Below are 15,353 nucleotides of genomic sequence, written 5' to 3'. Positions count from 1 at the left end.
TGTTTCCACTGATCATCCTTGAGATGTTTCTACAACTTGATTGGAGTCCACCTGTGGTAAATTCAGTTGATTGGACATGATTTGGAAAGGCACACACCTGTCTATATAAAGTCCCACAGTTAACAGTGGATGTCAGAGCACAAACCAAGCCATGAAGTCCAAGGAATTGTCTGTAGACCTCCGAGACAGGATTGTATCGAGGCTCAGATCTGGGGAAGGGTACAGAAAAATGTCTGTCCCAATGAACACAGTGGCCTCCATCATCCATAAATGGAAGAAGTTTGGAACCACCAGGACTCTTCCTAGAGCTGGCCGCCTGGCCAAACTGAGCGATCGGGGGAGAAGGGCCTTAGTCAGGGAAGTGACCAAGAACCCGATGGTCACTCTGACAGAGCTCCAGCATTTCTCTGTGGAGAGAGGAGAACCTTCCAGAAGAACAACCATCTCTGCAGCACTCCACCAATCAGGCCTGTATGGTAGAGTGGCCAGACGGAAGCCACTCCTCAGTAAAAGGCACATGACAGCCCACCTGGAGCTTGCCAAAAGGCACCTGAAGGACTCTCAGACCATGAGAAACAAAGATTGAACTCTTTGGCCTGGATGGCAAGCGTCATGTCTGGAGGAAACCAGGCACCGCTCATCACCTGGCCAATACCATCCCTACAGTGAAGCGTGGTGGCAGCATCATGCTGTGGGGATGTTTTTCAGTGGCAGGAACTGGGAGACTAGTCAGGATCGAGGGAAAGATGAATGCAGCAATGTACAGAGACATCCTTGATGAAAACCTGCTCCAGAGCGCTCTGGACCTCAGACTGGGGTGAAGGTTCGTCTTCCAACAGGATAACGACCCTAAGCACACAGCCAAGATAACAAAGGAATGGCTGCGGGACAACTCTGTGAATGTCCTTGTGTGGCCCAGCCAGAGCCCAGACTTGAACCCGATTGAACATCTCTGGAGAGATCTGAAAATGGCTGTGCACCAACGCTCCCCATCCAACCTGATGAAGCTTGAGAGGTCCTGCAAAGAAGAATGGGAGAAACTGCCCAAAAATAGGTGTGCCAAGCTTGTAGCATCATATTCAAAAAGACTTGAGGCTGTAATTGGTGCCAAAGGTGCTTCAACAAAGTATTGAGCAAAGGCTGTGAATACTTATGTACATGTGATTTTTTTTTTTTTTTTTTTAATTTTTGCAAAGATTTCAAACTTCTTTCACGTTGTCATTATGGGGTATTGTTTGTAGAACTGAGGGGAAAATAATGAATTTAATCTATTTTGGAATAAGGCTGTAACAATGTGTAAAGTGAAGTGCTGTGAATACTTTCCGGATGCACTGTACATGGAAACAATATCTGAAAGCAATATGGACTATGCAACTGTTTACTATGTACAACATTTTTCTATAATGTCATTTTTGTAGCTTCACTACAAAATTAAAAGCTAAAATTATGTATCTATAATTTAACATTGTTATAAATAGTCCAACAAATACATATTATTGAAGTCTTATTGAATGTTATGCATCATAATACTAAAAATAAGTTATTAAACTTTCCATGATAATTAATGTTCATGTTGGTCCTCAATACAGAATAGTTATGTAGAATTTTCTTGCACGAGTTAATTCTGTTTGTGATTGCAGTCTATGACCACTAAGTGTCGCTAAACTCACATTAAACGTTATCTTTCTTCCTCAGGCTGTCACGAAATGATCATCCACCGAATTAAGCAATGAATCGACCTTAAGAAGTGTTATTCTGCAACACTAATATTATTTTACTGGTATATTAACCATATAAAATAGTCCAGTAAAGGGATTGTCATTGCACATTTCCAACCACTAAGACACCGTCAGTTATACTGTCAATAGCAATAATAGCTTTTGGGGTAAACACTTCATTGGAAATTTAAGGTGCTGACAGTGATTCCCTTTTTACCTTGGTAGCTACTCTGGGACGATTAGACAAATTAAAAAATTTAACAATTTTCAGATAACTGAAAGCCTGATAAGATCAATACATTAAAGTATCAACTTCACTTAAGATTTAAGGCTTTATTCCTTGTTTAATGAGGAGTCTAATTCATTTGGCTGGTTTAATTTGAAATATTATCTTATATCAACCTAGAGGAGTATTGTAATCTAAAGTGAACCAATTCACCTCAACATATATGGCCTTTACAGTTATGCTAATTAAAACCTGTCATTTATCTTCACTGTTATTCTGGGATAGAAATAATTTTTAGGTATGGAACTCAACCCGAGACATTTGTCATCCTTAGAGATGACTTGTATGGTGGTGAATAGTGCTTGATCTTGGTTATAAATTATGTGCCGTAATGGACCCAATTTAATAAACTTGTGTGATTTGTTCAGATAGTGAAGTGGCACAGCAGGTGAGAGTTTAATGAGAACAGAATCATTCTCTATTGCTCTGTACCCATTTAGGGTCCTTTTTCCCACTTTCAGTGCTGATATCAGTGTGGAAAATCCTAATTCATCATCACAGGTGCTCAGAACCCTCAGCATTCCATGGTGAAATGTAATTGAAAAACCACCAATACAGTGACGTAACTGCTTAGACTCAATGGAAAAGTTAAACAGCTAAGTGAGTTTTGTCTTACAGTAGACTTTCATATCTGAATGTATAATAACTCATGGGTTTTCAGACTGGGGTCTGGGGACCCCCAGTGGGCCTCAAGGGTTTCATTCTGAAAACATTGGATTAATCACAATTATTTTATTCTATTGACAGCCATAGTTTTTATACCATGAGAAATAGAAACAAATCTAATTATAATTTCTTATTTTATATATATATATATATATATATATATATATATATATAAACATTTCTTATTTGTAAGAAATAAATGTACTTCTCACTATTCTCTTTAAAGCTGATTTGAAAGAATATTTATTGTGAAAAGTGCTATACAAATAAATTTTAATTAATTAATTTCTTCAGTTCTAACATTTTACATTACTAGAAAAACAAGACACACTGTCAAATTAATAGAAAGGATATATTTTCCATACAGAATGTATTCATTTAGATTTAGTTCAATGACACTATAAAAGTCAGTTTCTTTATTTTTTATTTTGCAAACAACATGTCTATATCCTGTTTAATATTTTTATCACACATGGAGTCCATCGGAAGGGGGTTATCATATGTGGGGGTCCTTGGCATCAAAAAAACCCCTGTACTAATCATTCATATACAGTGGGGTCCAAAAGTCCAAAAGAGAACAAATTAAAAATCTGTGATTCAAAATCTAATGAAAACAGTTTGACCACTTTAACAAAGAAATGTTATTATGTAAAAAATTAATATGATTTTTTTTTTTTTTTAGATTAAGGATTCTAGGTCATTAATCATGCAAACGACTGACCATGTCAACTTTTCCGAGAAATGCATAATTTCTGAAATAGTGAATTTACTGATTTTTATTCAATATTGGGACATTTGCATACCTCATATTTGCATGTTAAATGCAGATAAATAAAAAAAAACTTACAACACAAACTTTTTATTGATTTATTTTAATTTCCCAAGCTCTTGCACTTTATAATGCTTTTTAAAGAATGTTATCTCAGCGAGCCGGGTCTTGTTTGTTTTTGTTTTTGTGTTTTTGTGTTTTTTTGTACTCAAGTGCTGGAAATACTTTACGAGTGATGACAAACACAGTACTCTCATTAATATAGCATTTTCCCTTTCTTTCCTTGGCACTGTAGAGACAAAGAAAAGAGGTCCCTGCTTTATTTTAAGATGGCCTATTCTTCATCTGGTGGTTTAAGGGAACACACAGGAGAGACATAGCCAGTGGACAAATGCATTTCACCTTGCACAGAGTGCATTTGCAGGAACCGGACAACAATGGCCCAGAGAATACTCCGGAGGTCCGCGGCGAAGCCCTGAAAATGGATTCTGAGGGGCCTGCGTATTCGAGGCTTTCTGCCGCCACACCATCCTCCTGCGCGGCACTCTCCCTTCCTCTCTCGCTCTCCAGGAGAGCACAACAAGCAGCCGGGGCAATCACCTGACACATTTCCATCCAATTTCCACTGCCGAATGTGTTCATTTTCAGCCCTAATGGCATGTCATTTCAGCAGAGCCTTTGGTCAAGAATTAATCCTGGAATCAAAACAGATTTTCCGGGGAGCAATCTTCCATCAAGTATTGATTTTTTTACACTCACAGAGCCTGTACTCCCTAATTTAACCTGACAGCACACTGCACAATGGACTAGAGAGCACCTTGGCGACTCGCTGAGGGAACTCTCTGGCGTTTTCTCTTTCTCTCTTGCTCCCACTTTTCACCCTCTTTATCTTCCCTCTTCCTCCCTTCCTCTCTCTCCCCCTCTCTCTGAGCAGCTTTTCAAAAAGTGAGGGAGGAAAGGAGAATTTTGAGGAGAGAGCTTTAAAAACAAAGGATTTAGCGATGGGTATGTGCAAGGTTGATGGGGAGATACGGCCTCTGTTTTACCTCTAATTATGCTTTCAAGTGCACTACGTCTTAGGCATGTAGGACCAAGAAGTGCTCTGAGAAAGGGAAAAGAGGGAAATTAAGAGAAAGTAGAAAATCAAGAGAGAGAGAGAGAGAGAGAGAGTAGGAGACATGAGTATTTTCCAGGGGCTATCAGGTATCATTATGGGCCTGTTGACATCCAGGACTCTCTGAGCAGTGCACCTCTAAGATTTCCTCCACCCCCAGCAGCCATTTTCTTTTTCCTGAGTGGGTGAAAAGTGTTTTATCAGGGCCTGGAGAGGGGCGACAAGAGAGTCCGAATGTTCTGGGTGCGGCTGACCACTAATGAGTGGACCCTCCTGAAGGGAATTCTTAAGCCTCTACCCTCAACCTGTCTCTAAGGCAGAGGGTCTGGGGCTCATTTCGACAGTGTTGTTGTATCTCATAGAAAAGAGGAAGACAAGCTGTCATCGAAAATCCAAAATGGTGTAAATACAAGAACAAAAAATAGTTTGGGTAATTTACTTAAAGGGATAGTTCACCCAAAAATGGAAATTCTCTCATCATTTACTCTCCCTCATGCCATCCCAGATGTGTATGACTTTCTTTCTTCTGCTGAACACAAACAAAGATTTTTAGAAGAATATTTCAGCTCTGCAGTTTGCAAGTGAATGGGTACCAAAATATATGAGTTCCAAAATGCACATAAAGGCAGCATAAAAGTAATCCATAAGACTCCAGAGGTTAAAAGGTTAAATCCATGTTTTCTGAAGAGATATGATTGCTTTGGGAAAAAACAGTTCAATATTTATGTCTGTTTTTAACATAAATTTTCCTCCCTGCCCAGTAGGTGGCGATATGTACGAAGAATGTGAATCGCCAAAAACAACAGAAGAAGAATGTGAAAGAGAGATCTTTAGTAAAAAAGAACTTAAATATTAATCTGTTTCACACCTATTATATCACATCTGAAGATATGGATTTAATCATGCAACTTTTATGCTGCCTTAATGTGCATTTTGGAGCTTCAGAGTTCTGGTCACCATTCACTTACATTGTATGAATCTGCACAGCTGAAATATTCTACTAAAAAATGTTGTTTGTTTTCAGCAGAAGAATGAAAGTCACACATCTGGGATGGCATGAGGCTGAGTAAATTATGAGAGAATTTTCATTTTTGGGTGAACTATCCCTTTAAATATATAAACCAATAGCAGGGAAAACCAACTAACAATAGCCTATATAAAGTACTGTTTTAACTTGCATAACACAATATAAATGAAAAAAGTGTTTTTAGGGTAGCTAGGACATTTTTTTTTTTTTTTATGGACTCAGAAGTGTAAAAGTGACTAGCTAGAAATGTAAGTCTCCTCAATACTTCAGCAACTGTCCAATCTCCATTAAACATCACAACCATGTTCTTATAATAAGAAAAGTTTGTTGAGTACCAAATTAGCACATTAAAATGATTTCGCAAGGATCAGGTGAAACAGTATTTTCTTGGTACTGGAATAATGACTGTTGAAAATGGGGCTTTGCCATCATGGGCAAAACATTGAATTTTAAAATATTTCAAACAGTAATAATAGTTTTCAAAATTGCTGATGTTTTTGGCAGTATTTGTTGATCAATGTTATGCATCCTTGGTGAAAAGAAGCATCAATTTCTTTCAAAAACAAAAATGTCTTAGTGATTCCAAACTTTTGAATGGTACATATCTTCAATTTCAGATTACCTGACATCAGAAAGCTACATAAACATCTTAACTAAAGTCTATAGAACAGAGCCAACTTTTCCAGAATTTATTGCTTTGAAAATTGTAACCCTTTGTCATAGGTTTGGGATTATTCAAAAGCATTCAGTCATGATTGATTGAATGATTTAATAATAATTGAAAATCATTGGCTGCTGCCATATTGGTTATCACTTAAATATGAGACTGGTGTGTGTTTCTCATATGCCCTGATGAAGACTGTTGATCTGCCAATACACATTGGCTTCATTAATTTTGTTGTCATTTTTTGTTGTTTTTGTTTGTTTGTTTTTAATATACTGCCATGATATTCTAGTTTGCTTTCACATTAGTGTGATAACTTAGCAACACAAAATTAAAACAAAATTAACTAATTAATTAATTAATAATTAACAGAGCTATTTAAACAACTTTCTAACATTCACATTTCAAACGTTATAAATGGTGAGTAAATGTTAAATAGCTATCCTATTGCATTGTAAAGTTATATAGTAGCTACTCTGATGTTGGCTCTCACCTCAAAGTTCTTCTGCACTCACCAAATTCATAAAAAAACTCTTTTTGTTGTTGTTGTTGTTGTGGTGGTGTAAACAAATGGAAGCACCATAACTTGAACAGCACAAAGATAAATAATTCAGTCATACACTGCCATCTTGATATGAGTCCAATAAATGCATCATCAGTTTCTTCAAATGCTACATGTCATAGTACCTTTTTTAAGTGATTAAAAGGACATCGTACCAGCAACTTCTTTGCTTTGTATAGGCCACTACATCCCTTTAGGTAAATGCTTTGATTCTCAATATGGTACCACAAAACTCAGTTTTGCATTAATAGTGTGATGACACCAACTAACAAAGCTATTTTATGTTACATTTTCCAAAGTTTTTTAATTGGTAGTTAAATAGCCATAGAGATGTTCAGTCATTAAGTCAATTTATAGGCCATCAGAAGGCTCATTTTCCAATGGATTTTTAATTAAAAATCAACAGCGGTTTTCGTTTTCCTAAACTTGCATACATGCTTGACAAAAGACAACCGGTGTAGTCCATGAAGCAACTTAGCAACTTGTTGTTGTGTCAGGGCTGGACGGGCCACTCAAAACAAAAAAACTAACCTACAAATGACTCACTTATAATTGAAGCTGGTGTAGGAGAAAATATTTTAACACCGAAAAAGTTACCCAATTCAGTTTTAAATGTATGTTTTAGAACTAAATATGGAAGTCGTAACTATTTATTCTAACCAAAGACCATTTTTAACTTTTTTTTTTTAAATGCTATTCTGAAAATCCCATTGGATATTCCTGAAGCAAACCCATTGCTTGAAAAGGCTAATTATGTTCCAGGGTTTAGGATTACAAACCTAACTGTATTCTGCATTACATTGCACAGCCTGCACATGCTTCACCTCACCTCAAACTTCTCTAGCAGCACTTGCTATAGAAATGAATGCTAAAATGCCTTTTTAGCTGCTAAAGATAAATGGAGCGGAGGGCAATTGAATCTGTTGTCCCAGTCACATCTCCATCAGCATCAGACGCAGGGGCATTATTTAGCCCGCTGATAATGGAGAGGGGAGATGGACAGAGGGAGAGGATTGGGATGGGAGCCTGAGACACCTTAGACAGCTGTGAGCATCGGTAATTGCCCCTCCGGAGGCAACAAGGTGTGCACAAACACCAGAGATGGCTGAGTGGCTATATATTTGTGTATGTTCTTCAGAGTGTGTGTACGTGTGATGCAGAGGAAACAGACGGGCGAGTGTGTGTGTGTTATGTTGAGTTTAAGGTATGGTAGATGTGTTTGAGGGATGCGGCGACAGTTCATTTTCCTAGAACATCGTCCCGCCGTACGTCCACTGCTGAGGAGATAAGCCGAGAAAGCACCTCCTCGCTGATGGAAAAACAAAAACTGACTGATATTGAACAGTAATCCTTTTAAGCTGCTGACATTTCATAATGTTTTCTCCTCTTTTGCCTTCCATCTCTCTTTCTCTCTCAAGGCAATTTTTGACACTTAGAAGTTGAACAGAAGCAAGTTCCATTGAAGCAATCGGTGAATATGAGCGGATTCTGCTTTTAAAAAGCAGCGTGAAGTCTAGCGTGAGGATAATTATTGCTTTTGCTGGGCCGAACAAATCGATCAAGATATACTGCATTATCAAGACTTCTGCTTTTAAGAGAAGATGCTTCACAACCAGGATGCACTTCTGTTGTTCATAACGGATAAGAAAGCCTTAATCGGGAAAAGCAGAATGAAAAAACAAGCATTGGCACATTCATTTAAATCATCTTGTGCTGCAGTACTTACAAAACATAAGAAAATACAGCTCATAGTCACATTTGTTTCATAAAATAAAAATAAAACAAGTCACAGCATGAGGCTTCAAGCTGGTATTGGCACTTAAAGGAATAGTTCACCCAAAACTGAAATTTCTTTCAATATTTACTCACCCAAATGTAGCTCAAAAACCATATGACTTTCCTTCTTCCGTGGAACACAAAAGGAGACATCTTTAAGAATTCACAGGGTTTATACTGTATGCAATACAATGAAAATGAATGGTATCTTTGGTCTTTCAAGCTCCAAAAAGGTCAAAAACACAGTAAAATCAATCAATATGACTCATACACTATATTCCAAGTATTCTGAAGACATATGATCACTTTTTGTTATGAACAGAACAGAATCTTATCATTTCTAATCAAATCTAATCATTAATAAGGCACTGAAATCAAATATGGTGGTGATGTTAATAACATCAAACCTCATTGGTTTTTGCAACTTGACATCATGATGTTTGGTCATGAGATACGGTGAGAACCAATGAGATTTGATGTTATTGACGTGGCCGCCATATTTGATATCAGCGCTTTGTCTTCACTTCCATCGCACCTCAGACAAAAAACAAAAAAATGAATTGACAGTTGTGATGCAACTGTAATCTGATTAATTTTAAATACAAAAAGTAGTGTAGCACATTACATTTCAAATTCTTGTAATCAGATTGCAGTGTCTGACTTTCAATGAAGTGAATTACTTTTAAGTCAAAGACTGTTTAGCAGAGATGGGCCACTTCTATTTAAATGAATGGGAGAAATTGGAACGCCCAACGGTCAATGGATGTAGAAAGGAAGTCCAAACTTACAGGTTAAAGAGCCAATCACCTTTTAAATGCAGGCATCACCTGTCAATCAACTCGAGAACAGATTTTACTGCTGATTTTAAATATGTTCTTTTTTTTTTTCTCCCCAATTTGCAATGCCCAATTCCCAATGCGCTCTAAGTCCTTGTGGTGGCATAGAGACCTCCGCATCTGAGATTGTCAATCCGCGCATCTTATCACGTGGCTTGTGGCTTGTGTTACTGCGGAGACAAAGCGCGTGTGGAGGCTTCACGCTATTCACTGCGGCATCCACGCACAACACACCACATGTCCCACCGAGAGCGAGAACCACATTATAGAGACCACGAGGAGGTTACCTCATGTGACTCTACCCTCCCTAGCAACCGGGCCAATTTGGTTGCTTGGGAGACCTGGTTGGAGTCACTCAGCACGCCCTGGATTTGAACTCATGACTCCAGGGGTGGTAGTCAGCATCTTTACTTGCTGAGCTACCCAAGTCCCCCATCTGGGGTGGCTGTGGCTCAGGTGGTAGAGTGGGTTGGCCACTAATCACAGGGTTGGCAGTTTGATTCCTGGGCCACATGACTCCACATGCCAAAGTGTATCTTGGGCAAGACACTGAATCCCAAGTTGCTGCCAATGGCAGTCTAGCACCTTGCATGGCAGCTCTGTCATCATTGGCATGTGAGTGTGTGTGTGAATGGGAGAATGAGTCACAGTGTGAAGCACTTTGGAACCACTAAGGTTAAAAAAGCACTATACAAGTGCAAACAATTTATCTTAAATATATTCTTTGATTGTAATATTTACCAACTGTTTTGGAGATTTTGGTCTTTCCCCATTTAAGCAGATAAGAGCTGCACTTGTATGCCACTTGTTTACATATAAAAATAGATTAGTGGCTCAAAAATATCTATATAACAGTATAGTAAAATAATAAAAGTACTGACACTGTACATTTTTTTGCCCGTTACATTTTTTTATTTTGTCGAAAAGTGCTTAGGTTTATGTGAAGGGAGTGGGGTTAAGGGATCTAAAATAGTAAAAATGCAACTTTAACAAATGCTACAAATATACTGTATTTAGACCAATAATATAAAGGATTTTTAAATATGTTACATTTCTAAAGCTGTAAATATATTAAAAAACTTTTAAGTATTAGATGCTGTCAATACATCCATATTGTACATTTCAGCGTCTATCCAAATGTACAAAAATATACGTTTAAATGGTGAGTATGAATAGCTATGAATAAAAATGAGATCTTGCACAGGGCAACTACAGAGGTTTGGTCAGCGTGCATCACTATATGGTGAAGTAATTGCCAGATACATGCAGTATACTTTCTCTCATTGCCCCAGTTGCCAATTACCCAAACGAAACTACAAAACTGCCTTATTTGTCAGAAACAATCCTTATAATTGCTTCAAGCACTGAGCTGTTCTATATTCTCCATGTCTTCCCACTCCTCTGCGCACTAAAGGTTTTGAAAGTCTTCAGCCTGAACGCAAAGACAATGGTTGCAAAAATAGCACGTCTCTGCACGTTCATGGAAGCTAATGGAAAATATGATGAAATGGGAAGACAAAACAAAATAATATAAAATAAGAAAACTTTTAGCCTATAGATTCAAAATACATCTGTTACTTTTGAAATGAAGAGTAGGATGGGAGAAAAAGGACAGCGCAAACATCTTCAACATCAGTTCTCAGCCTAATGTTAATAATTTATGTTGTGTGCTTTATGATTAATATTTATTTATTTACCCCTCTTCAGTTTGCCAGCCAGTCAGGCTTTCAAAGGCTTCATGGACAAGAGAAGCTGTCTCAAACTTCAGAGTTGTTTCAAAAGGCTTTCAGCAGAGAATATGCTTTCTCAGAGAATCTCTCTCTCTCTCTCTCTCTCTCTCTCTCTCTCTCTCTTTCTCTTATAGATGGCTCATTATTGTTATCTGTTGCAGCAAAGTAATGAAATATTGATGTGAAATAACCCTGCCATGGATTCCTCTCTATTGACCATATGGAAATCTAAATGAATTGCTGCTGACCCTGAAAGCCTGTGGGCCATCACTTTGCTTTTAGGTGTGAATTCTGTATTGAAAGCTTGTTTGGCTCAGGAGAAAAGGCATTTCTGTGTGACTCTTCACTTAAATCAGTGATTATATGGAACGAAAGCATATTACAGAGAGGATGAAAGACAGATATTGTTCAGAGGAAGAAACAAATCACTGGGAAATAAACTGGGCTTAACATGCGGTTAAAATAGCGAAACAATATGTGTGTGGCATATATCTTTGAAAAGCAATTCTTTTGAATTAACACTGGTCTGTTATATTGGTGAATATCCCCAAAATAAAATAAAAAACAGCATGATTTGATGTAGGATTGTACACTGCAATAAACAAATGTGTAATTGATATGAAAATGTTACCCTTGATAAACAAATGCACACACAAAATTCTACATGGCTATTTCTCCATTACAATGGCTTCGAATCTTTGGCAACCTTATTTCATTATTGTAATTTTGTTTTATTATTTGTATCGTGTATAATTTTATTATTTTGTAATTTAATTTATAGTTCAAGAAAGTCAATACTTTGCATGCACAATGAGTTGTGTATGAATTATGGGTGATGTATATCATTATTACTGTAAACATCAGAATAATTACACTTGCTTGATGTACGTTTAGAGTTTCTTCTGAATTATCTTTCTTTACATCTTATCAGTAAATCTAGCTTTACTTGTATTTAAAACTTCATTCAGTGATATTTACATCTGGATTTTACAGACTCAATTAAAAAAAAAAAAGAAATTATATTTGTTTTTCTGCCTGTTCTGCTGTGGAAAGTACTGTTATTCATCAGAACAAATTCAGTCATTATGTTTCATTTCAAACGATTGTTTATTATTAATTATTATGGTACAAATGAAGGTGACAGACTTGAAGCTGTTAAGAAATACACAAAGTGCAGCTTAACTGACCGAACAGATATTGCTCTATATAATACATACAGTTTTCAGTCTATAAAATTTAAAGCATCCTAAGCAGGTTAATCAGCTTTGGTTTCGAGGTGTTGAAAGTAATAACAATGTTAATGTTTCAAACTCGACTTTGTGTGTGTGTGTGTGTGTGTGTGTGTGTGTTTATATGTGTATGTATTCCAGTGAGTGTTCTTCAATAAATCTCAAAAGGTTTTCCATCATCTTTCAAAAACAATTGAGTTGAAGTTTGCTTTGTTCCCTATTCATACAGAGCAATTCCAGGCAATAAAACTCAAAAATGCACCATACATAGAATGAGAGAAACAAACATATGCAATGTAGAAACCAAACAATAAGTAAGAAAGAAAGAAAGAAAGAAAGAAAGAAAGACAATCATGTAATAACAACGTCTAGAATGTTCTATACTGTACACATGACCCTGGAAAGCACATCATAAAGAAAAACAGGTGAGAATCAATCTATGCATGGTTATTAAAAACTACTTATATACACAAGTCCTTTTTGATTTTGTTGTTGGAAAAAAGGTATCATGTTATGACATTGTTCACTACTTACCATGACAGTGCTGAGGTAATTTCAATGATATACTCCATTTAATCAATTTTCTTCAAACAGTTACATATTTCAGGATTGTCAGTGACATTTAGCCATTTCTCTGTACAATGTGCATATAACTATTGAGCTTTGGTCCAGCATTGAAAAGATGAGCAAAGGCAGAACTAAGATTCTCGTCTCTTGATTTTAATTTTTGGTTACAGTTTTTTTTTTTTTTTTGTAAGCCTGTATACCTTAAGATGTACTATCTCTGCAACCACACACAGATGCCGTGCTTCTGAATTCATGAAAATGAATGACTTACATTTGATAACATTAGTTAATGCATAAGGTATCATGAACTTACAATGAACACTATTATTTATTAATCTTTGTTAACGTTAGTTCATAAAAAATTCAATTGTTCATCGTAAGTTCAGGTTAGTTCATAGTGTATTAACTAAAGTTAACATATACAACTTTTGATTTAAAAAATGTATTAGTATATGTTGAAATTAACATAAACCAAGATTAATAAATGCTGCAAAAGTATTGTTCCCTGTTAGTTCATGTTAACTAATGCTGTTAACAAATGCTAATAAATGGAACCTTATTGTAAAGTGTTACAATGATTAGAGACACTGTAATTAGACAGTTGGCGAATCAAGAAGTAAATCAAGATTTCAGTTACATCGATAGATTTTAACTGGCCAAAACCAGCCTTTTTTCCCCCTGTAACCACAATTATAGCAAATCTTTATTTTTTTCTGCACTACAAATATATACCTCAGAAGATTTTCTTTGTTCTTGCCATTATTTACGGTTCAGTGTTGATGGACAGATGGATTGACCCAAAAAATCAAGATTGGCCATCATTAAACAATAAAATATTAGCCTGCAGTGTAAGTACTTTAAAGGAAGGAATATCCACATAGCCATTACTGTACTGAGTAATCTTGAGTGAGTTTTTTAAAGTACATTTTTTGCTTGTTAGTAAAGTTACTATGCATTTGGACAGTATTTAAATGCCATACATCTACAGCCAACAGATCCATATGACATCCTTAATGTTAAGGAAAGGAAAAGACATCAGTAAACCTTTTGCAGTCTTTGCTGTCCCAAAAATCTTTAAGTAAAAAGAAAAGAAAAAGAAAACAGTAAATTGTAAAATTAATCAAAAGATGGCTCAATGTCACTAGTATGCAGATTGGCACAGTATTTGGGACAATGGATCCTTTACTATTCAGTCCAGTTGACTATTTTCTTCTAATGAGTCCGAATGAGCATTTTCTTGGTCTTTTTTCCAAGGAATGTCTTCCTAACTGACATAATGGAGCTTTGCATGAAGAAAAGTGGTTCACTTAAAAAAATAAAACCTGAAGCATCAAAAATAAAAATGCACACAGTAAAAAGACAAAAGATTACTTGCATAACTCAAGTGATCGTTATTCAAATTAAATTAAATTGTTCTCAATTACTTGAAATCTTTAAATACATTTAGTTACATTTCATGAGGCAAGTAATACAAATCTGATCACATGAAAGAACAAAAATGGTTTTAGAACGTTCAGGCCAAGGTATAACACAGGTCCTTGGGCCAACAAATTGTGTTCTTTGGTTAGGATGCTTTGGCAATACCATAAAATAGCTTTAATGAATGTGGATATCTATGGCATGTTCACTCAGAATCTCCTTGCAAAATATAGATCATGTTTGTCCTATAATCCATTCCAAGTGTAGTCTTTTAAACTCATGATGGATGCCTTTTTATGATGAGAGTGTGTTGACAAGAATAACAATGACCTTATATGGACAGCAGAAATTTAATTTTGACAAAACAATTTTTTTAATGAAATAAATATTTCAAATATGTTTTTAAAACTTGTGATTTCAATTTGGTGACAGATTACCATAAATATTTACATAAAAACCCAAGTGATAAAATATGACAAAGATTAAATGTCACACCCACCTACCCCACCACACAATTTTTTTCTTTTTTCCTTTTTTACCAGTAAAAATGTAAAAATTCAACACATATATAATAATAATAATAATAATAATAATAATAATAATTTTGTATATATATATATATATATATATATATATATATATATATATATATATATATATATATATAAAACAACAACTCATGAATCAAATGCAACAAACTTTGGTACGTGTTCTTAGTTACAATTTAAGAGAACCCTTTCCCCTCACAAACTGCTTATGTATCAGTACTTCATAATTTTCATTCTCATACTATTCTTTTTTCTTTACTTTTTTGGTGTTTGCTTTTGTTTCTCACTTTTGATGATAACACTGACAATATTTATTTTCGCCTTCGTCGACAGTTTATTTAGTTGATGGTACTTTGGATAGTAATCATCCAGGTTTTTAAGTCCAAAACATCAGAAGTTTCTCCATTGGTCTGTATTTGAATCGCTTAGATGTCGTGTCAAG

The sequence above is a fragment of the Myxocyprinus asiaticus genome, chromosome 41 (genome assembly GCF_019703515.2).
Source record: "Myxocyprinus asiaticus isolate MX2 ecotype Aquarium Trade chromosome 41, UBuf_Myxa_2, whole genome shotgun sequence".
NCBI classification, from domain to species: domain Eukaryota; kingdom Metazoa; phylum Chordata; class Actinopteri; order Cypriniformes; family Catostomidae; genus Myxocyprinus; species Myxocyprinus asiaticus.
The sequence above is the reverse complement of the archived record's forward strand: the minus strand, read 5'-3'. Positions refer to the sequence as shown.